We start from the raw sequence: 24,836 nt of genomic DNA, 5'->3' as shown, positions 1-24,836 counted from the left end.
TGAGCTGAAGTTGGATGCTCAACTGACTGAGCCACCCAGGCTCCCCAAATATATATATATAATATATATATATGTATATATATGTATGTATATATATTATATACATATATATGTATGTATGTATATGTATATATATGTATGTATATATATTATATATACATACATATATATGTATGTATATATACATACATGTGTATATATAATATATATTTATTTTATTTATTATATTATATATAAATATATAATATATACTATTATTATATATAATATACAAAAATATATATAATATAAAATATATATATATATATATATTTTTTTTTAAAGGAATTCTGCCTGAGTTTTCAGCCTTTGGACTCAAGACTGCAATATCAACTCTTAACCTAAATCTCCATCCTGCTGGTTGGCCCTACAAATTGTGGACTCATTGGCTCTCACAATCATGCGAGTTAATTCCTTAAAATAAATCCTTTTAAGTACATCTCTATCTATCCATCTAGATAATGAATGTGTGTGTGTGTGTGTGTGTGTGTGTGTGTGCATGAAAGACCTACCGATTTTCACTGATCAGAAAAAAAAAAATCCAAAGGGGATTTTTAATTTTATGAAAAAGCTGTTACCATAGTAACGTAGGTCTTTCATAAAGAGAAGTGACGTTATACAAACTTTCAAAGGCAACCCATACTCTTCACTTTACACCATTTTGGTTTATGAAGGGTTTCACAGAAAGCCTCGACTTTTGGATAGTTGGGGAAGCCTGTACATACGTAGACTTGTGCTCCCCCCACAGATGGGAGAGGATCCCTCGCCACTATCCACCCACTTAAAATTTGGTTCAGATGTTGAGGCTCACGATGTTACACATTCACCAGTAGGGAAGGAAAAGGTTTATTAATCACATAATGAGGCTTTGGGGACAGCAGGGCCGGCTCCCCCTAGCAGGTCCAAAAAAGATTGAGAGAGCCAGGAAAAGAGATTGTTTTTGGGTTTTGATGGTGATTAGGGAACAGAGCTGGGATGAGGATTCCCACACATGACTCAGCCTTGTGTGGTTTGAGTTTCCCGTCAGCACAGGTGGAGGGAGCAGCCAGACTTTGTTGGCCTGCCCAGAGGTGGGGGCGGAGGGGGGGAAGCGGGGCGGGGGACAGGAAGGGGTGGGACCTGAAGGCTGTGGCCATCAAACACTGTCAAAACAGGGAGTCAGACTCAAGGACAGCAAATCACAGTCAAACTGAAAAGGCAAAGAGTATAAGCCAAGTAAATAAAATAAACTTCTGGTGACTAAAGGGCAAGAAACTGTATCTTCAAAGGAGCAACAGTAAGACTGACATCGGATTTCTCAACAGAAATGATGGAAGCCAGATGATGGAATGCCATTTTTTAAGTGGCCAACCAAAATTCCACACCCAGTGAAAATGCCACCTTTAAAATGAAGGGAAGCCAATGTTTACAGCAGCGCTATAGACAATGGCCAAATTATGGAAATAGCCCAAGTGTCCATCGACTGATGAATGGATAAAGAAGGTGTGGCATAGATATGTACAATGGAATACTACTTGGCAATGAGAAAGAATGAAACCTTGCCATTTGCAACAACGTGGATGGAACTAGAGTGTATGATGCTGAGTGAAATAAGTCAGTCAGAGAAAGACGGATATCATCTGTTTTCACTCCTATGTGGAATTTAAGAAACACAACAGATGAAGGAATAGAGGAAGGAATAGAGGAAGGGAAGGAAAAATAAGATAAAAACAGAGAGGGAGACAAACCATAAGAGACTCTTAAATACAGAGAACAACCTGAGGGTTGCTGTACGGGAGATGGGCAGGGGGGATGGGCTAAATGCGTGATGGGCATTAAGGAGGGCACTTGTTGGGATGAGCCCTGGGTGTCATATGTAAGAGATAAATCACTGGGTTCCACTCCTGAAGCCAAGACTACACTGTATGTTAGCTAACGTGAAGTTAAATAAATCAAAAATAAATAAAATGAAGGTAAGGGTCACGTGGGTGGCTCAGTCTTGATTTCGACTCAGGTCATGATCTCACGGGTGGTGAGATCGAGCCCCGTCATCAGGCTTCACTGACAGCAAGGAGCCTGCTTGGGATTCTCTCTCTCTGCCTCTCCCTGGCTCGTGCACCCGCTTGCCTAATTGCGCGTATGAGCTCACTTTCAAAAATAAAAAGTAAACATAAAAAAATGACAATGTATTCTTCAAGGCAAGATTTATTACTTGAGATATTTCACAACATTAAAGAACCAATTTAACAAAATGATATAAAAAATTGTCTTTATTGTATTAAGGTTTCTTTTCTCTTAGAAGATGGGTTTCAGAGAGTTCTGCTAATGCTTTTTTTTTAATTTTTTAATGTTGGGGCACCTGGGTGGCTCAGTTGGTTGGGCGTCCGATTTCAGCTCAGGTCGTGATCTCACGGTTTGTGAGTTCAAGCCCCGTGTCCGGCTCTGTGCTGACAGCTCAGAGCCTGGAGCCTGTTTCGGATTCTGTGTCTCCCTCTCTCTTTGCCCCTCCCCCACTCACGCTCTGTCTCTCAAAAATAAATAAACATTAAAAAATTTATTTATTTTATTTATTTTAATTTTTAATGTTTATTTATTTTTGGGAGAGAGACAGAGAGAGGAAGAGAGAGTGTGAGCGGCGAGGGGCAGAGAGAGAGGGAGACACAGAATCCGAAGCAGGCTCCAGGCTCTGAACTGTCAGCACAGAGCCTGATGCGGGGCCTGAACTCATGAACCGTGAGATCGTGATCTGAGCCAAAGTCGGATGCTTAACTGACTGACCCACCCAGGTGCCCCAGGTTCTGCTAATTCTAAGTCAAATACAATTACTTCTTCAACGTGAAAAGGCTTAATGTAAGGCAGAGCATCTACAAAGGCAACGTAAATTTAAACAGGGTATGGCAGAGCAGGCTTAAACTAAATTAGTGACATTTATGACCCTGCACGGCCAGCCCACTAGTCCACCTGGGTCACAGCCCCCAATCCCCATCACACCCCCAGGCTAGAATTTGGTACTCTTGGACAGTACTCTAATGACCAATCTACGCAAAGCTGACTTAAAATTAGCTATAGATTGTTGTCCTATACTTGGGACAGCTGGCAGCTGGCCAGGAGCGTGACTGGAGAGAAAGGACACTTTCTCTGGGAGCAACGAGTCAGTCCTCAGGGAGCTCTGTTCGCAAGTAGTTTCGGTTTAATCTCCTGATCTCTGCTTCGCCACAATAAATACTCTTTTTGAAAAATTGAGGAATAATTGACATATTACATTGTATCAGTTTCAGGTGTGTAACATAATGACCTGATATATGTATATATTACAAAATGGTGAGCACAATAAGTCTAGTTAACATCTGTCACCATATGTAGTTAAAATTTTCCTTTTCGTTTTTTAAAAATATTTATTTATTTATTTATTTATTTATTTATTTATTTATTTATTTAGAGAGAGACAGAGACAATGGGGAGGGGCAGAGAGAGTGAAGGAGAGAAGAATCCTTTGCAGGCTCCGTACTGTCAGCCCAAAGCCTGATGCGGGGCTCTATCCCACGAACCGTGAGATCATGACCTGAGCCAAAGTCAAGAGTCAGACGCTTAACTGACTGAGCCACCCAGGCGCCCCCAAAATTTCCTTTTCTTGTGGTGAGAACTTTTTAAAAAAAAATTTTTTTTAATGTTCATTTATTTTTGAGGGACAGAGCACAGGGTGGGGCGGGGCAGAGAGAGAGGGAGACACAGAATCCGAAACAGGCTCCAGGCTCTGAGCTGTCAGCACAGAGCCCGACGCAGGGCTCGACTCACGAACCATGAGATCATGACCCGAGCCGAAGTCGGACGCTCAGCCAACTGAGCCACCCATTGCCCCGGTGAGAACTTTTAAGATTTACTCTCTTAGCGACTTTCAAAAATGCATACAATATTATCAACTATGGTCACCATACATACTACGTCCTCATGATTGATTTATTTTATAACTGAAAGTTTGTACCTTTTAATCCCCTTCGCTGACTTTGCAACACCGCTCCCCACCCCACCCCATGTCCTGCCTCCAGCAACCACCAGTCTGACCTTGTATCTATGAGCTGGATTTTTTTTCTTTTTTATATTCCACATATAAGTGAGATCATACAGTATTTGTCTGTCTCTGACTTATTTCACTTAGCATAATGCCCTCAAGGTCCATCCATGTTGTCATAAATGGCAAGATTTCATTCTTTTTTTTATGGCTGAATAATATTTCACTATATATAACATCCTTATCCATTCATCCTTCATTGGACACATGTGTTCTCAAATCTTGGCTATCGTAAATAATGAAGCAATGCACAAGGAGGTGTATATATGTTTTTGAGTTAGTGTTCTCATCTTCTTCAGATAAAGTCCTAGGAGCAGACTTCTATTTTTAAATTCTTTGAGGAAGCTCCATACGGTTTTCCCTAGTGGCTGCACCAATTTGCATTCCCACCAACCGTGTACAAAGTTTCTTTTTCTTTCCACACCCTTGCCAACACCTATTATTTAAAATTTTTAAATTCGTACACAGATAATGACACAGCCTCAAAATAACAAAACAGAAACTGGAAGTAAAGGAGAATCTTGAACAACATGATGGGCGAACATGAGCCAACGAAAATATACGAAGCACTGTAACCATCAACTTCCTGGTACATATTCTTTTCAAGAGCACATGGGATGTTTATAGAAATAAACCACACACTGTGCAATAAAGCAAGTCTCAATGAATTCGAAAGGATTATCGTCATACAGATATATTCTCTGACCTCAGTGGAATTAAAGTAGAAATCAAAAACATGCCTGGGAAATCCCTAAATGTTTGGAAATTAAGGTGCACTCTTCTGAATAATGCATGAGCCAAAACATAATGGAAATTTTAAAATATATTGAGCTAACGGATAATAAAAAATGACACATTATAAACTTGTAGGGTACAACTCATAGAGTTTACGAGGAAACTTCTAAACTTGGGTACAAATATTAGAAAAGAAGAAAAAGCTGAAAGTCAACGATCTGAATCAGAAAACAGTTAGCAAACTATCGTCCATCAGGCAAATCTAACCTCCCCCCCAGCAAATCTGGTTTTATGAACAAAGTTGGATTGGAACACAGAGACACTCATTTGCTTCTGTATTATCTGTGGCTGCTTTTTACTATAATGCTACAATTGAATAATTGTAATGGAGACTGTACGGCCTTCAAAGTCTAAAATATTCGTTATCTGGCCCTTTACTGAAAAAACGTGCTGACCTCTAATCTAAGTTTTCGGATCCAAACCTGGAAAGTGAGCAGAAAACTAACCCCCAAGAAAATAAAACAATAAAGACAGAAGCAGAAATTAATTAAATGGAAAGCCAGCATGCAGGAGAAATCAACAAACCCTAAAGTTGATTTTTTTCAGATTAATAATACTGATAAATATTGGTGAGGAAAAAAGGATAGAAGACACACATTTCCAATATCAAGAAGATAAGGACAAGGCACCACTATGAGAGTATAAGGCAAGGTGCTGAATAGCAAGCAATACATATATTTAAATATATGTGTGTGTGTGTATATCTATATATGTATGTATATATATAGATATATATCCTGTAAAATACTCATCTTCAAAATATATAGATAAATTATTAAGAAAAAGATATCTCCATTTCTTTTATTTTTTAAATGTTTTTATTTATTTATTTATTTTATTTTTTTTCAATGTTTTATTTTTATTTTTGGGACAGAGAGAGACAGAGCATGAACAGGGGAGGGGCAGAGAGAGAGGGAGACACAGAATCCGAAGCAGGCTCCAGGCTCTGAGCTGTCAGCACAGACCCCAACATGAGGCTCGAACTCATGAACTCAGAGATCATGACCTGAGCTGAAGTCGGACGCTTAGCTGACTGAGCCCCCAGGCTTTTAAAAAGGGAAGACATCCAAATGGCCAGGATGCATACATAAAAGTGTTCAACGTCATAAACCATTAAAGAAACGCAACTAAAACCATGGGTTACCAGATACATCCGCCAGCATGGCTAACATGTAAAAAGTGATCATACAAAGTGTTGGCGAGGCTATGGAGAAATTGAAATTCTCTTAAACAGCTGATGGGAGCGTAAGTTGGTACAAATAATTTGGAAAACTGTTTAATAGAATCGATGAAAGCACACCGTAAGATCAAGCTGTTCACTCCTAAGTATCAACCCAACAGAAATGTGTACGTATGGGCACCAACAGACATTGTCAGGAGTATTTATGGCAGCCTTAACCAGGTGGCCCCAAACTGTGAAAGCACATCTTTCAACCGGAGAAGAGATATACAAGCGTTGGGGTGGCAGAGCCAAACAATAGAATACAGAACAGTAGGAAGAAATAATCAACTATGGCTATACACAGCTACCTAGATGAGTCTCACACATGACGGTAAGTGAAGGAAGCCAGATACCAAAAGAGAACACACGGTATGTTTTCATGCATACACGATTCAGAAGCTAGCAAAACTGACTCTATGGTGACAGAAGTCTGAATAGTGGTCCCCTTTCGTGGGAGATGATGATTGGGAGCAGGCACGGGGGAGACATCTGGGCATCACTTATGCTCTGTATCTTGGGATGAGTGGTGGTTCCAAGGGGGTATGCATTATTTTGCAAAACTTCATACAGCCATGTATTTAAGGCATGTGAAAGTGCTGGGCATATGTTTTTCTCCCATAAAAGTCTGCCAGAAAAGAAATTCAATTCTTAGAAAGGTAGGGTAGTGCTGAAAAAGAAAGATCTGGAGTGGATAGTTCAAATTCTTCCTTGGCCATTTACAACCTGTCTGTCCTTGGACCATAGAGCCTCTCTGCACCTCAGTTTCCTCATCTGTAAAATGGGGATAATACTAGTGTCTAGGCCTAAGGTCATTCTGAGGACTCATGAGTTGATCCATGCAAAATACTTACGATAGTGCAAAATACCTAGCAATATCTCAATAAATATTCCTTTCTCGTTGCTGGTGTTATTATCTTTGTTATTTATCTCATCTGGAGGGTCACACAAAGTTGGGGTGAAAAACAAAGACCCTCATAGGTTTGAGCTCCGCATTAGGCTCTGCGCTGACAGCTCAGAGCCCGAAGCCTGCTTCGGACGCTGTGTCTCTCTCTTTCTGCCCACCCGCCCCCCGCCGCCCCCGCTCACTCAGTCTCTCTCTCTCTCAAAAATAAATAAATGTTAAAAAAAATTTTTTTTTGAAAGCAAAGACCTATACTCTTGGGCATTTGTTCCAGAAAAATGAAGACTTATGTTCACACAGACTCCTGTACACAAATGTTCATAACAGCCTCGTTCATGATAGATGGAATCTAGAAAGTAGATGAAAGTTCCTCCGCTTTCAGTGGATGAATATGAATTTGGGGCACCCCCACCTCATGGACCAGTGCTCTGCAGCGAATAGGAACAAGCCGAAGAGGTACACAACAACTTGGGTGAATCTCAAGGAAATCCAGCGGAGTGAGAAAAGCCAACCCCCAATGCATATAAATGTATGTTCCCATTTGCAGAACATTCTCGAAAGGACAAAACTAGAGAGGAGAACAGAGTTAGTGGTTGAAGGGGTTAGGGATGGGGGGTGGGGGTAGGAACGAGTGCTCATGTTTGGGTAACATGATGGGTCATTCTGGTGATGGAGCCAGACTTTATCTTGACTGGGGGTAAATGCACAGACCTGCACATGTGCTACAATTGCACAGAACTACACACACACACACACACACACACACACGTAAAACTGAGGAAATCTAGATAAAATTGGTGGATTACATCAATGTCAGTGTTCTGGTTCCAACACCTTACACTCGTTTTGCAACATGTTACCACCAGGGAAGACTGGGTAAAGGGTCACGAGATCTCTTTGTATTATTATTATTATTTAATTGCTTTAATGTGTATTTATTTTTGACAAAGACAGAGCGTGAGGGGGGCAGGGGCAGAGAGAGAGAGGGAGACACCAAATCCGAAGCAGGCTCCAGGCTCCGAGCTGTCAGCACAGAGCCCCACCGGGGACTCGAACTCACAAACTGTGAGATCATGACCTGAGCCGAGGCTGGATGCTTAACCCAGGTGCCCCTGTAATATTTTTTTTACAACTGTATGTGAATCTACAGTGACCTCTGATGTCTGTCAGGCAAGCTGTGATGTCCTGCCTCCATCACCCACCAGCTGGGGGGCTTTGGGCAGGTAAACTCCCCAAAGCCTCAGTTTCCCCGTCCGCTAAGTGGAGACAGTCATAGCCAGTCATAGTCACCCCCTAGCATTGCGGTAAAGATACAGTCACTGAGCACAGCGTCTCAAACAACGGATCCCCAACAAACGCCACCTTGCGTAAAATTATCGTTGTTATAAATGAGACGCGTGGGACCGACAGATGAACTGATTTGCCCCCGGTCACCCCCCAACCCCCCAATGGGCCACGATTCTGGTCTCTGAAGCTGGGCTCCATTTGGTCACAGGGGAGAGGATCAAAAGTGGGAAATCTGGGGGTGGACACACTGGTTTTCTCCCCCTGACTCTGTGTGTGTGTGTGTTGGGGGAGGGGAGAATCAGGAAAGGGGAGGAGGTGTGTCGGGAGACAAATAGAGGAAGGGGTCAGAGAGCAGGCACCAAAAAATTGCAAAGAAAATCAAAGGGCCGCTGGGAAACAATAGCTTAAGGGGCTATTGTTCTCCTGCCCAAACCCTCTGGCTTGGGCTGAATAGGTTCCCCAGCCATGCACTCCCCTCCCACCAGGGTGCACGCAGGGGTCATCTGGGTTCAAGGATGTGACGGCTGCTCAGGACAGCAAAGAGCACTGCACAAATGTTTGTTGTTGTTGATGAGGAGGAGGAGGACGACGACAACGATTTTGGTGACTGTTGGTTGAAAGGACCCCGTGGCACCATTCCGCATTCGCTACTGCCCTAGCTGGCCCCAACCTGGGCAACTGTCACTCTTCTTGGGACTCCTGTTCCAGCTCCGGGTAAAAAGAAAAAGAGAAGAGGGGCACCTGGGTGGCTCAGTCGGTTAAGCGGCCGACTTCGGCTCAGGTCACGATCTCACGGTCCGGGAGTTCGAGCCCCGCGTCGGGCTCTGTGCTGACAGCTCAGAGCCTGGAGCCTGTTTCAGATTCTGTGTCTCCCTCTCTCTCTGACCCTCACCTGCTCATGCTCTGTCTCTCTCTGTCTCAAAAATAAATAAACGTTTAAAAAAAAAAAAGAAAGAAAGAAAAAGAGAAGAGAGTCCATCCAGGATGCCGACACACGAGCTCCCGCCGCTTCCGGGGAAAGTCGTGCAGAAACAGCACAGCAGGTGGATTGTTTTCGACGTGGCTGCTTCCTCTCCGATCTCCCTGCGCCTCAATTTCCTCGCCTGGAAAAGATGCTCTTCCCCGACAACCACGCACTGAGCACCTGCCACGCCTCAGGCTTGGTGCCAGGCTCGCCGCAAAGAGTCCCATGTCCTTACGGCCCGGTGGTCACGTGTCACAAGACACAGGAAGGCTGTGCAGTGTCTGCTGAGGATTCCAGAAACGTCGGGAGCCACAGGGGGAATGCACCCAGAAGGAAATGCAGAAAATCGCAAGCCACCGCTGTCGGAACTTGTATGGACTCCAGTTGCCAAAGCCAACCTTTGAAGACTTACCTTCTCGTACTGCTCATTCGGATGAAACCAAATCGCTTCTCCGTGAACCCATAGCTGCTCAGAAACGTAGTAGCACCAAAAGGGGCAACAGAATAGAAGTCTCTTAGTCTAGCTTCATGTTCCAGAATGGGAAACTGAGAAGCAGAGAGGGGCAGAGACCTCGGTGGGGACACACAGCATCACCGGTAGCCCCAGGACTCCCCCACCCCTCTCCTGATATGCTTCCGCTGCACATCTTTCCCCCGTTGCTATGATAAAGTCACGGTTCAACCAACATTGGTGAGTGTCCTCCCTCCATCGGGGAGGAGGGTAATTGAGGCACGGTTACAGACAGAACGTGCTCTGGAGAAGCTCACAGCTTAGCAGGGGCTTGGCCAAAGTAGGTTGTGCTTCCTTAAAAGCCACAACAGTAGAATGGTGGGAGGTGACGTCCCCCTTCTTGGGGGGCCGGGGCTGGAGTGGATGGGACCATTCTAGGGGCCAGCTACCCTAGGGGAAGTGCAAGGACTTGCAGGCTGCTAAGAAGACTTTCCAACAAAAATGTTGGCGACCCGGAAAAGTCATTTTTGGCTCCCTGCGAGAAAAGCAAACTGCAAAGTCAAACGAGTGAATGTTTAATTAAACGTCTGCAGAAGGTAGCACCGTGTCAACATCATTAACCTGCTAAATTAATTATTCCTAAAAGTTTCATTACATGGGAAAATGATTTGGATGTTCTCACTTGGCAAGAATTTCCCAGTGTGCCCAACCAGTCCTAAGAAATCGCAACCGTTTGTAAATCAGGGCCTGGCAGCCAAGTAAAAGCAAAATTAAAATTATGAAAACTCCTTCCAAAATAATGTAATAAAAAGGCTGTATGTAATGTTTGTGACGTTCACTCTTCTTAAGAGTTGGACATGACCAGGGCCGGGCCCACCAAAACAGAGGTCCCTAACCTCATCGCCCACAAGTTACCGCAACTTGTACCTTAACTAGCTCAGGGCTGGCGTCAGACCTGCCTGCCAGAAATCCTGGGACAAGTCACTGAGCAACTTTGAGCTTCGGCTTTCTCCTTCTGAAACACCCAGGGGAGTAATCCTAGTTGCTGGGAGCAGGGAGGAATGCAAAACCCTGCAGGGCCCTGCAGAGAGAGAGGAGTGGGTACTGGCTGGGCATTATCCTACTAGCTTGGCACACAAAATTTAAGACGGTGCAAAAAAAAAAAACCCCTCAGTATCCAAGATAAATAATATTTTAATGCATTTTTTTTAAAGTAAAGTAAGTGGGGAGGAAAAAAGGCAGATGAGCAAAACACCAAATCTAAAAGCATGATCTGTCAGGGACTCTGGAGCCAGCCAGCCTGGCGGCACCGTTTCTGCCTCTGGAATCTGGAGCCTCAGTCCGTGCCTGGGTTCCTGTCTCTGTGCCACGGGGCTAACCATCCCACCCAGCTGGCAGGGTTACGGGACACGACGGAAATGGGTTCCTAAGGGCTAAAGGATTTAGAAGAGCGCCTAGCCACTAGGCGCTTGAAGTCTATTACGGTGCAAAGAACGTGTGGGAACTTCTCACATTGTAGGAGAAACCCCAGGTCGCACAGTCACAAACAAAAATTGCGTTGGCGCCGGGACCGGGCAAAGGTGCGTTCGGGTTGCGGCCGGAGTGGCCTGCGCTTCACTCCGGGGACAGCGCACCGGGCGCCGGGGAGTGGGGCCTGGAGAGGCGCGGGGAGCCGGCAGGTGCGCGGAGGGCGCGGAGGGTGGGACAAGGCGGGGCGCCGGGGGCCCGGGCGCAGCGAGGCATCCGGGGCGCGGGGGGGGGGGGCGGGGTGCGGAGAACCAAACGGGGCGCCGGGGGTCGCTGCGCGGGGAAACGGACGGGGCGCTGGGGGGCCAGATGTGGCTCGGGGAGCCGGGGCGCAAGGGGCCAAGGGCGCGGGGGACCAGACGTGGCGCGGGGAGCCAGGAGGAGAGCGGGGGACCAGGAAGGACGCTGGGGACTAGGCGGGGCGTGGGGAACCTGGCGGGGAGCCGGGCGGGCGCCGGGGCGCGGGGTTGACGCGTCTTCCCGGGACCCCGCCGCGCGCCCGTCTCCGCCTGTGTCGCGCCCTCGAGGCCAAGCGGCCGAGCGCCCTTCGTCTGCCCTGCGGCGCCTCTCGGCGGCGCTGCCTCTTGATCCCGCGGCCCAGCTCGCCCCCCGCCCGGCCCCCGCCTCACTTCAAAGTGTGCGCGGCCGTCCCGCTCCGGAGGCGGCCCGGTGGGGTCCGTCCCTGCCCCGCCGCGCCCGACATCGAGGGGCCGCGGTTGACCCGGCGGCGGCGGCCGCGGCGGGAGGTGGGGGGACGCCCTCCCCCGGAGCCGCGGCACCGAAACGCTGCTGGTCGATTTCAGTCAAGCCGGGCGCGGACCATCTTCCGTCTCTTCTGGCTGTTTCGGCGCCGGACGGAGTCCTGAGACTGAGCAGAGAGGTTACCCAGTGGGAGTAGATCACCGCACAAACCCTGGCCTGGGCCTGGCTGGAGAGGCAGGGACCTCACAGTTTCAGGGCAGCTGATGTGTGTATGTGGTGTGAGGTGTGTGTAGTGTGTGTGTGTGTGTGTGTGTGTGTGTGTGTGTGTGTGTGTGTTGGGGCACGGGGTTACTGTTCTTTCTCAATGGAGACACGATGGAGCGGAGAGGTGTGGGGCCCAAGCCAGCACCCATGCCCTTCACCTTTTCCAGCCTTTTCCCAACACACTGACCTTCTCTGGGCTCCTCCATCCTTCACATCAGCCCCAATGCTATTCCGTCCCCTGGAAAGCCTCTTCCCTCTGTTTGCTACCTACTGAGCTCTCATCTGCCCTGAGGCCCCACCGGCCTCACCCAGAAGGCCTCTGCCTTCCGCCCTTTCTTGGTTCAGCACAGGAGCCCTGGAGCCAGAGTCAGCCGCGCGAGTCCTAGCCGCGCCCTGCGAGCGGGGCGGAGGGAGGGTAGGGATTGGGTGGGCGATGCGTTGGACCAGGTTCCCCAGATGCGGACCCTGGGGAGAGTTAGTGGGCTAGGGACTGATGAAGGAAGTGGTCCCAGGAGAAAGCAGTAGGGGAGTGGAGGAAGCGGAACAGAGAGGAGGAAGAGGGCAGGCAGGACTCAAGGTCAGGTGAAGGCCCGGTCTCAGCCTGATTCTGCCGGAGACAAGGAAGATGAACCCTCCCGCAAGGAAGATGAACCCTCCCGCTCTCTCCTACCGGGGCATCAGTCTCTGGCTACTTGGGGGTGGGGGGCTGCGCCAGCGGGGGCAGGGCTGGGACAGACGGGTCCTTCTAGGAACTAAGTTGGCTGTCACTGCCAGCGGGGAAGTGTCCTCAGCAGTTCAAGGTAGTCCTCGGCAGTGTGAGTCTTTAAGCGCGGAGCACACAGAAGCTTGGCGGGGGGGCACACAGAGCCAGTAAAGGGCATCTGGGGAGGGGGGCTCTCGGCAGAGCACCCTCAGCCTCCACCGCAGCGGCTCACAGCTGGTGAGCGACGTCACCACCCGGAAAACACTGTATCATTGCGCTTTTTAAGGTTTATTTATTTAGTTTGAGAGACAGAGAGGGAGAGCACGAGCGGGGAAGGGGCAGAGAGAGGGAGAGAGAATCCCAAGCAGACTCTGTGCCATCAGCCCAGAGCCCCACACAGGGCTTGATCTCATGAACCGTGAGATCGCAGCCTGAGCCAAAATCAAGGGTCAGACGCTCCACAGACTGAGCCACCCTGGCATCCCTATATCATTCTTTTTATTTCTGTGTCTGCCTCATCCAGCAAACAACTGGCTCCTTGCTATCCAGGGTGGTACGTTATTCCTCGGAGTATCACCGGCCCCGGCACGTAGTAGGTGCTCAGTAAAGGTTGTTGAATGTCACGTGAATGATGCTAGACAGCGATGAGAAAGACTGGAAGGCAGTGTCGTGTTTCAGAGCTCAGCTCTGGAGTTAGACTGCCCTGGAGGGAACTGAGTGCCCTTGAGTTACCTGGCCTCTGTGAGCCTCAGTTTCCTCATCCGAAAACAAGAAGGTAATAGTAGAAGCCCGGAGCTCTTCTTGAAAACCATTAGGACAGATGCTCAGAATTCTGTTTTCCTGTTTGCAGAAACATAGTACACTCTTGCTACATACACCTCCGGCAGGGGCCGGGACAGCACCCTGTAGTCAACCAAATACTATAATGTGTCTGCAAAGAATCATGTGCATGATCACAGAAAGAAGGAAAAACAAGGGACCACAAATAACCTCACACGAGTTCTGGTAAGATTTTGCCACCAGGGGCACCTGGGTGGCTCAGTCGGTTGGGCGGCCAACTTCAGCTCAGGTCATGATCTCACAGCTCGTGGGTTCAAGCCCCACGTCGGGCTCTGTGCTGACCGCTCAGAGCCTGGGGCCTGCTTCGGATTCTGTGTCTCCCTCTCTCTCTCTGCCCCTCCCCTGCTCGCACGCTGTCTCTCTTTCTCAAAAATAAATAAACATTAAAGAAAAATTTAAAAAAAAGATTTTGCCACCAAATACATTTGTGGATGATGATTTTGCTGTTGCTGACGATGTAGTTATAGTTATGTTGTTGGTTTGGTTTTAGTTACAAAAAAAACCTGCCTGTTTTCACGGCATTTTGAATTTGGGAGTTACAGTTGGGGTATTGAGGACCTGCGTTTAATTGAGAGTGGGGTTATAAAGAGTATTTGAGAGGGGAGCCTGGGTGGCTCAGTCGGTTGAGCATCCGGCTTCGGCTCAGGTCATGATCTCACAGTCCGTGAGTTCGAGCCCCATGTCAGGCTCTGTGCTGACAGCTCAGAGCCTGGAGCCTGCTTCCGATTCTGTGTCTCCCTCTCTCTCTGACCCTCCCCTGTTCATGCTCTGTCTCTCTCTGTCTCAAAAATAAATAAACTTAAAAAAAAAAGAGTATTTGAGAAAGCCAATGGCAAGCATTTTAGCACAGTGCTCAATATACAGTAAGCCCTGGATAGATATTATTAGATGTTACTGGTGATATCATCATTATCATTGGAAAGAATAAACTATCACTGGAAAGAGAAGACTCTAGAGGACCATATTCTATACTCTTAACCACACCAGTCTTAATACATTTCAACAAACATTCATTGAACATCTACCATCCACCCGGCCCTGTGCCCACACTATGGATTATGATTGCTCAGTTACTTATTGAGTAGATTGCAAGCTCTTTGAGGGAAGAGCTGTTATCTGGTTTTCCATTTTCTTTCTTAGCATCCAGCACAGAGCCTAGCACAGAGCCTCAATACATATTTGATGAACGGATGAGGAAGGACTTATCTCAGGGAGTTGGAATTCACAACCTAGTAGTAAAAGTGGACAGTGTATTAAATAGATAAAAAGAAGCCGCTAAGTATGAAACTAGCAGCAGGGCGAAAAATGATGAATTAAATTTGGGGTCAAGTTTAGGGATCAAACAAAGTTTCACAGAGTCAAAACGCTTTGACGTGGAGGGATTTGTGAAGTCTTAGGAAATTTTCAAGCAGAAGGCACAGCATGTGCAAAACCAAAGAGGTGTGAAAGAACCAGGCAGGTTCTGGGAATGGGGTCCTTCGGGCTCCAACAACAAATAGCAACCTGAGGAAAATTAGTAATGACATAATGATTTCAGGGAGGACCAAAGACATGGGTGCTTTTTGTGGCTTTCGAAAAAGGCAGAGCTACGGACTACGATAATAGATAGGTACAACTTCCTCACAGCTACAAAGAGGGTTGGTCTACCCTATTCCCCAAGCCTTGCAGCCATTGCGGGTTCCAGACCATTCAACCCTCGAGGCAGCGTGATGCTGCAGGAGGAGAGACAGGAGCCTAAGCGGTGGGCCAGCGCCTGCGCTCTGTGGACGTCAGCAGAAGTCCAGGTTCTGGCTTTTACTGGCCGCATGCCCTTGGACAGGCACCCGCCTCTGAACCTCAGTGTCCCCACGATACTTACTGAGCATTGCCTGCGTGCTGACCTTTTATTTCTAGGTACTTAGGACACAGTAGTGAGTGAAACAAAGATCCTTGTCTTCAAGAACCTGAGTTCAGTGAAAGAAAAAAAGAATAAACATTATAGATAAGTGGAGTATGTAGTATGCCAAAAAAGCACTACATTTAGGATGTCTATTACAAAAAAAAGGAAGAAGGAGACAGAAGATATGAAGCGTTGGAGAGAACGTAGGGTAGGAACCCTTGTGCACTGTTGGTGGGAATGCAAAGTGGTGTGTAGGAAGCAGTCTGGTGGCTCCCCAAAAAGCTGAACACAGACTGACCGTCTGATCCAGCAGTTTCATTTTAGGGTAAATACCTAAAATAATTCAAAGAGGGGATTGCAACGTAGTTGCGTAACCATGTTCATAGCAGCCTAACTCATCAGACCCAGCAGATGGAGGCAAACCAAATGTCGCTAAACATGAATGGATAAACAAAACGTGGTTGGCCCATCCATACAATGGAATATTATTCCGGCTGAAGAAGGAAGGAAATTCTGACACCTGTTACAACATGGGGAACCTTGAAGACGTTGTGCTGAGTGAAATGAGTCCGTCACAAGAGGACAAATAGCATATGGTTCCACGTATAGGAGGGACCTAGAGTCATCGCATGTATAGAGGCAGAAAGTCGATGGCGATCACCAGGGGTTGGGCAGGAGAGCAGGGAATGGGAAAGGGAGTGTTGAATAGGGACAGAGTTTCAATTTTGGAAGACAAGGATGTGGACAGTAGTGATGCTTACGTAACAATGTGAATGTACTTAACGCTACTGAAAAGCTGGTTTTCAGAGCACAGATGAGGGCTCGCTGTCTCCTCCACTGGTGTGCTCGAGGGTCTGTGAGCCTGCCACACATCCCTTAGAATGCAGTAAGCCGTGGCCCAGTGTGGGGCATGGGGACCCCAGGAGAGCGCCATGTGTGAAGGCCACCCAGTGCGAGTGTTGGGGCTCTGGCTGGATGAGAAAGGCCTCCGCCAAAAGGGGGCAGCTCAGTGCCAAGTGTTGGATCCAGGGTGTGAAGGGTAACCCTGTGGAGATTCCAGAGCCCAAGCAGGGAGACGGTCCATGCAGGGAGAATGCCTACCACCAGGTAGCAGAGCCTCGGTGGAGGGAAAAAAACATCCTTGAAAGGGAAGGGGTGGCCATGGAGAGGAGGATTCTTTATACACAAGGGGATTGATCAGAGAGGCAAACGATGTTAAAGGGAGAAAGATTTCTCACTGTTGGAGAATCAAGTTGTAGATATGGGAAGATCCCTGTGGGTTGCATTGTAGTTCGAGGTGTTGATGTAAAGTATGGTTTTCAATAGCTACTTAGATACAGAAATAGTTACAGTTGACCCTTGAAAAACGCAGGGGTCAGGGACGCTAACCTTCCCCCTCTGCCGCCTAGTTGAAAACTACGTGTGTAACTTTCGTCTCCCCCAAACTTAACTACTAATAGCCTACTGTTGACTGGAAGACTTACTAACAACATAAACAATTAACACATATTTTGTAAGCTATACGCATTATATACCGTATTCTTATACTAAAGTAAGCTAGAAAAAAGAAGATGTTAAGAAAATCATAAGGAAAATACATTTATGAGTACTGTACTATATTTATTTAAAAAAAAAAAACAAACAAACGGGGACATTTGGGTGGCTCAGTCGGTTAAGCCTCCGACTTCAGCTCAGGTCATGATCTCATGGTTTGTGGGTTCGAGCCCCGCGTCGGGCTCTGTGCTGACAGCTCAGAGCCTGGAGCCTGCTTCGGATTCTGTGTCTCCCTCTCTCTCTGCCCCGCCCCCTTCACGCTCTGTCTCTCTCTCCTTCAAAAGTAAATAAACATCAAAAAGAATTTTTAAAGATTAAATTAAAAATAAATCACGTATTAAAAAAAAAAAAACAAAAAACGGCTGTCAGTGGACCCTCACAGTTCAAGCCCATGTTGTTCAAGGATCAACAGTAAATATAGTAGAATATGTCTGCATACCTGTGTTTGTTATACACACATATTCCATGCCGCTAAGAGAATGTGAAAGTAATAATACTCCAAAAGCAGTAGACATACAAAACACCCAGATTTTGGCTTCTAAATACCATTTTCAACAAAAGGAAGCAGGGACCCTTGGAGAAATGGGTGATTCCAGGGCGGTGGACTCTGTTTTGTTTTTCCTTCCACCCAGGGCCTGATGGTTGGTCAGTGTGGAGCTCTCTGTAAACCCCCCATCACGGCGTGTGGTCACAGTTACTCCTCAGGAAGTGGGAAGATTTGTAAGAAATACATCCTTGACCAGGTCATGCGATTGACCACCCAAGTCCAGGAGCTAGAGATTCCAAGCGGTGAAAGATCAGGAAGCTAGAACACAGCCTCTGCCTGAAGTGCAGAGACGGAAAACCCTGGTGACAGAGGCTGGGTTCCCCCAAGCTTCCTCTTTGGTGCCAGCCACTGTGGCCTCCTTCATCTAAGACTTCCCCGGCCCCTGGGGGCTCAGCTAAGTCTCACAGGGGTGGTGTGTTCCCCTCCAGCTCCGGCTCAGTCATTGCTTCAAAGGCCTTCCTGGAGGGGCACCTGGGTGGCTCAGTTGGTTAAGCTTTGGACTCTTGGTTTCAGCTCAGGTTGTATCTCACAGTTTGTGAGTTCGAGCTCCACGTCAGGCTCCGTGCTAACAGTGCAGAGCCTGCTTGGGATTCTCTCTTTCTCTCTCTGACCCTTCCTCGCTTCTCTCTCTGTCTCTCAAAACTAAATAAATAAACTTAAAAAAAAAAAAAAACACCTTCCTGGAGATGGGCTTTCTCTCTTGGCCAAGGTGGCCGATGCCACTTGAGCACTCTCCAGTCCCCAGGCTGTTGGCTCCATCCTGAGGACACAAAAAATGTGACTTTTCGGTTCTTGATTTTGCTCATCTATAAATGTACACCATAAGCAAGATCTCCCACCTCCCCCAATCCAATCCCTTCCTTAGCATCTAAGTACCTTCAGAGCATTAACACCAACAACAAAAAGATGCTTTTCCCCTAGAGCAACTGGAAACATTTGATATCCTTTTAGCCATCGAGAATGGATAGGGTGCAGAGCTTATGAAATAAGTACATGTCACATTTTAAAAATAGTCCTTGTGGGGCGCCTGGGTGGCTCAGTCGGCTGGGCGTCCGACTTCGGCTCAGGTCATGATCTCACGGTTCGTGAGTTCGAGCCCGGCGTCAGGCTCTGTGCTGACAGCTCAGAGCCCGGAGCCTGCTTCAGATTCTGTGTCTCCCTCTCTCTGCCCCTCCCCTGCTTGTGCTCTGTCTCTCTCAAAAATAAATAAACATTAAAAAAACCTAAACAATGTTTAAAAAATAAGAATCCTTGTGCCAAGCTAGGAATAAGAGTTCCATTTTGCCAGGTCCTGCCAGGTTACCATTCATTTGGTCGACAAATATTTATTGAGCACTTTCCCTACGGCAGGCACAACTCTAGATACTCAGGGCGTATGTCAGCGAACACAACAGACAATGATCCTGGCATTGACATCCTTGCACAGGTGGTGTGCCTGGTACGCCTTTCTTCTCCCTCTACCCGTGAATTTCTACTTATCCTCCCAGATTCAGTTCAAACCCACCTCCTCTGGAAAGGTTTCCGCATGTGCTCAGGGAAAGTGAATCATTGCTTTCTCTGTGCTGTTGTTACGCTTTGTTTATATCTCTTCTAGCATGTTATCACCTTTGTATTCTAAGTAGATTTCATGGGGGGGACAGTTTTAGGTTCACATTTTTAAAAAGTGAGCAGAGGGGCGCCTGGGTGGCGCAGTCGGTTAAGCGCCCGACTTCAGCCAGGTCACGATCTCGCGGTCCGTGGGTTCGAGCCCCGTGTCAGGCTCTGGGCTGACGGCTCGGAGCCTGGAGCCTGTTTCCGATTCTGTGTCTTCCTCTCTCTCTGCCCCTCCCCCGTTCATGCTCTGTCTCTCTCTGTCCCAAAAATAAATAAACGTTGAAAAAATTAAAAAAAAAAAAAGTGAGCAGAGGGGCGCCTGGGTGGCTCAGTCGGTTAAGCGTCCGACTTCGGCTCAGGTCACGATCTCATGGTCCGTGAGTTCGAGCCCCGCGTTGGGCTCTGTGCTGACAGCTCAGAGCCTGGAGCCTGCTTCGGATTCTGTGTCTCCCTCTCTCTCTGACCCTCCCCCATTCATGTTCTGTCTCTCTCTGTCTCAAAAATAAATAAACATTTAAAAAATAAAATAAAATAAAATAATAAAAAAATTAAAAAGTGAGCAGAAAGTACAGAGTTCCTTATGCCCCCTTAATCCCCTCCACTTTCCCCTGTTATTAATATCTTGCATTCGTGTGGTATGCTAATTGATGCATGAATATAGATGCGTTATTAAGTAAAGTCTATAGTTTACATTAGGGTTCGCTCTTGGTGTTGTACATTCCATGGGTTTGAACAAATGTGTAATGACATGTATCCATCATGACAGTATCACACAGAGTAGTTTCAGTGCCCTCAACAGCCCCTGTGCTCCACCTGCTCCCCCCTCCCTCCTCCGAACCCCTGTCAACCACTCATCTCCTTCCTGCCTCCATAGTTTTCCAGAATGTCATGTAGCTGGAATCATAGCAGCTCAGCCTTTGCAGATTGGTTTCTTGCACTTGGTAATGTGCATTTAAGGTTCCTTTGGGTCTTTTTGTGCCTTGATAGTTTGTTTCTTTGCAGTGCTGAATAATATTCCATTGTCTGGGATGGACCATTTCTTTTTCCATTCGTGTACTGAAGGACATCTTGGTTGCTTCCATTTTTAGCAATTTTTGAAAACAATCTTTTTGAATGTGTCTTTATTTATTTTGACAGAGAGAGTGTGTGTGCAAGCGGGGGAAGGGCAGAGAAAGAGGCAGAGAGAGAATCCCGAGCGGGTTCCTCACTGTCAGCGCAGAGCCGGACACGGGGCTCGATCCCACAAGCTGTGAGATCATGACCCGAGCCAACATCAAGAGTGTGACGCCGAACCGACTGAGCCACCCAGGCGCCCCCCAATTTTAGCGATCTTGAACAACAGCTATAAGCATCTGCAGGCTTTTGCGTGGACACAAATTTTCAGCACCTCTGGATAAACACCAAGAAGCACCATTGCTGGGTCATATGGTAAGAGGATGCGCGGTTTTGTAAGAAGCCGCCAAACTGTCCTCCTAAACGGCTCCACTGTCCCGCGTTCCCGCCAGTGATAAACAGAAGTTCCTTTCTACTCCTTTTTAGTTGTCTGTTAACTCCTCTCTTCCCCACCACTGTTCACCGTCCCCAGACCAGGAGCTACCTGAGCCCAGCGGCCGCGTCTTTGTCCCTGTCCTCAGTGCTCGGTGTGCTGGAATGGTCATGAAATGAATTATTTGTCGAACTTTTTAATTACAGGGCGATCCCTCAAAAGAAGGGTGCGTTCTTCTAGATGCTACTTTGGCAGCAGGCGGGGGGGTGGGGGGGACTTAAAGACGTATGACGTTGTAGCCTGTGGAAGACCGGACCTCTGTTCTGTATTCTGGGGACACCTTATTAGCTTCACCATGCTACTAAAATCACGTTAAAGTAGTGTTGGGAACTGGAGTCTGATCATAGCGTTCAAGTAACTTACGCTTCATGTTCTTTTCCTTTTTCCTTTTGAACTTTAGATCATTACTGGTTTGCTGAAAAACTACTAAGTAATTGACCACCGTGACCAAGGCAGTCACACTTCCCACCTGTCACCTGGATGCCACACCAGTTCCCTAACACGTTTCGGCACCACGAATCCTTTTGCAACCCAAATCTGTTCCCGTTACACCCCCAGGCCAGAATGAACCCCATCTGGGTCCCTGCTGCCTCCCCCATGAGGCCCCAACCAGTGTCACCTGGGGCCCTACCACAGTATGGCTTCTTTAAGTCTCTAAAGGTGGCACTCGCCTCCATGCACGCACTCCCCCCCACCCCAAGAAACTTGGCCCGTGTTGCACCCTCCTACCATCCTGCTGGCATAGAGGTGGGCAAGACAAGCCCCCAGTCCTCTGGGAGTTCTGTCTGGTCTAGCAGAGAAGATAGACACTGAGCAGATAAGGCCAGCGAAGAGTAATAAGCTGGAACACAAAGACGCACTGGGGACCACAGGTGTCCCAGGAAGACTCCGAACCCGCCTTTGAATGGGGAACGCAAGACAGATCAGACCCCCATTCAGCAAATGTCAGCTTTCCCCTCTCTGTCCGTGGGAGGAAGAATCCTCCCCGCTGGACTTGGCCTTCTGACTGACAATGGAGTATGAGCAGCCGCCGTGCTAGCAGAAGCTGTGAATGTGCTCGCCTCCTTTGGTCTCCTGCTTTTCGGCCCCACCGCGAGGAGAACGTCCATCAAGCAGGAGCTGTTCCTTCAGGAAGGGGCCTGGAATGAGACACATAAGCAGACCCGAGCCCACATCCCGGACCAGAGCCTCTTCCGCCAACCTGTTGTGAGCACGAAACAAATGTTATTGCTACCTGGGGGTTTGTGATAGTCAGGATTCTCCAGAGAAACAGAATTAGTTAGGATACAGCTATATGTAGATATAGACGTAGATACAGATGAGAGATTCATTATAGGAATTGGCTCACGTGGTTATGGAGGTGAGAAGTCCCAAAATTTGCTACCGGCAAGCGGGACAACCGAGAAAGCTGGTGGGGTCATTCAGTCCAAGTCCCAAGGCCTGAGAACTTGGGAGCTGCTGGTGTAAGTTCCGGACTTCAAAGACCCAAGACCCGGGAACTCCCAGAGCTGGAAAGATGGACCTCCCAACTCAAGAAGAGAGGGTAAGAACTCGGTCTTCCTTTGCTTTTGTTTTTTTAAGTTTATTTATTTATTTTTGAGAGAGAGAGAGAGAGGGAGAGAGAGAGAGTCCTAAGCAGGCTCCATGCTGTCACCAGACCCTGACGTGGGGCTTGAACCCACAAACCATGAGGCCACATCAAGAGTCGGACGCTCAACTGACTGAGCCACCCAGGCGCCCCCTCCCTTTGCCTGTCTGTTCTATTCAGGCCTTCAGTGGTTTGGATGGTGCCTGCCCGCAACGGTGAGGGCAGATCTTTACTCCGTCTACCCAATCAAATGGTAATTTCTTCCAGAGACACCCTCACAGACACATCTAGAAATAATGTTTTACCGGCTATCTGGCATCTCTGAGCCTGGTCAAATTGACACACAAAATTAGCCATCCTGGGGCTGTTTGTTACACGGCATCATCAGCCATTGTGACCAGTACAGAAACCTTCCTAGGGAATGAGGATGGCAGGAAGCGGTATCCAGTTGAAGGTGAAGGAGGGAGTGAGGAGTTTAAGAGAAAACCTGGTCTAGAGCACAGAACTGCAAGTACATTGAATAATTTTCATAACTGACACAGGGTGACTCAACAACTCACTACCAATGAAGGGAACGTGAATGGGAAGGCAGGCTTAAGCTGGTAATGATCAATGTGGTAATCACCCTTAGTATCTAAACCCCCTACTTCTTCCTGGTGATGGCTCATTGCTGGTAGGCCAGTCATGAGTATCCCGTCCCCTAGATTTGTAGCGAGGGAGCTTCCATGTGATCCGGTTCTGGCACTGGAGACCTAATCAGAAATCTTCTCACGGGTTTCTTGGGGGAATCTTTCTCTTTCCCGATAAAAGAAATCAGATGTGGTTAGCGTAGTCTTTCCTTTTCTCTTGGCTTAAACAAGGATGCGATTGCTGGAGTTACAGCAGCCCCCTTGTATCCATGAGGGAATGGCCAAAACATTTCAGAGACATTGGCCCCATTATCTCTGAGCTGCTGAACCAATGCCTTTAACTACTGTAGACATTTTACTATATGAGGAAAATACCTCTCATCTCTGTTTAAGCTACGATAAGGAGGGGTTTGTGTTAAGTATGATGTTCTGTATTTTCTTAGCTAAGAAATAGTTAGAGACATTTACCATAAGCCTGGCACTGTGCTAAGCATGTTATAGCCATTGGGCCACTGAATCTTTGTTTAAAAAAAAAAAAAAACATAAGAAAGTGGTATTATTGCCAAACTAGAATTTACCCAAAGGCTCGATCTGCTAAATCTCTACTACTCAATTCTATCCAGACTCCTGAGTGCAAAGCCTAGTCCACTGGCACTCACCCCAACATGGGAAAACACAAAGTTTTACTCTACTTGCGTATGGTCTGGACAAGAAAGTGCTTTGAGAAACAGAATTGGACTGAAGTTCACCATTCCCTCCAATAACAAGGGAGAAAGTTAAGAGTTGAAGCTGGAGACAGATTTGAGGATCTTGGGGTTCTGGGGTAAGCACCGCATTTCTGAGCTCAATGCGATTTACGAGCAGATAACTGGGATGAACAGAAGGATTCCCCAAAGGATTCTTGAGGATTCTTCAAACCTTTCTAGATCCTGAGGGTAGCCAGCCACCTTCTCTAGAAGCCCCAACAGCGGAGAGGGTCAGGTATTACATTGAAAGATCTCTTTGTCACAGTTAGCTAACTGACAACAGTTTAAAACAAATCTCTCCTGGGGCGCCTGGGTGGCTCGGTCGGTTAAGCATCCGACTTCAGCTCAGGTCATGATCTCACGGTCCGTGGGTTCGAGCCCCGCGTCGGGCTCTGTGCTGACAGCTCAGAGCCTGGAGCCTGTTTCAGATTCTGTGTCTCCCTCTCTCTGTGACCCTCCCCCATTCATGCTCTGTCTCTCTCTGTCTCAAAAATAAATAAATGTTAAAGAAAAAATTTTAAAACAAATCTCTCCTTAGTGCTATTACCGTCTGCCATTTCACCAGTAAGGTTTTCACCTGTGTTAACAAGCAGACACGCGGGGTGGGGGGGGGCAGTTTAAGAAGGGGACGAATACTATCAATCATTCACTCCCTTGTGTGGATTAATCTGCTTCCGTCTTCTTTGTAATACGTAGGCAAAAAATTGTCAAAGAATGAAAGTTTTATTAGGGGATGCTGAAGAAACGTTGCAGAGTGAGTAAATCTGGGTATGAATGAGCTGTATTCACGGAGGAGTATTCCGAATCCTATGGGTGGGCTTCTCAGAGCTGTACCCAGGTGTGTGCATGCAAACACACACACACACACACACACGCACACACACACACACACACACTTTAGGAGACGCAGAGCTTCTGAGGTCCTCTGGGGTAACAAACAAGATTCAGAAGTTCAAGGAGCTAGAACAAGGGGACTCATGTAGCAAGACCAAGTTTAATAAGGGCAGGTGT

Source organism: Felis catus, chromosome B1, assembly GCF_018350175.1.
Source record: "Felis catus isolate Fca126 chromosome B1, F.catus_Fca126_mat1.0, whole genome shotgun sequence".
Classification (NCBI taxonomy): Eukaryota; Metazoa; Chordata; class Mammalia; order Carnivora; family Felidae; genus Felis; species Felis catus.
The sequence above is the reverse complement of the archived record's forward strand: the minus strand, read 5'-3'. Positions refer to the sequence as shown.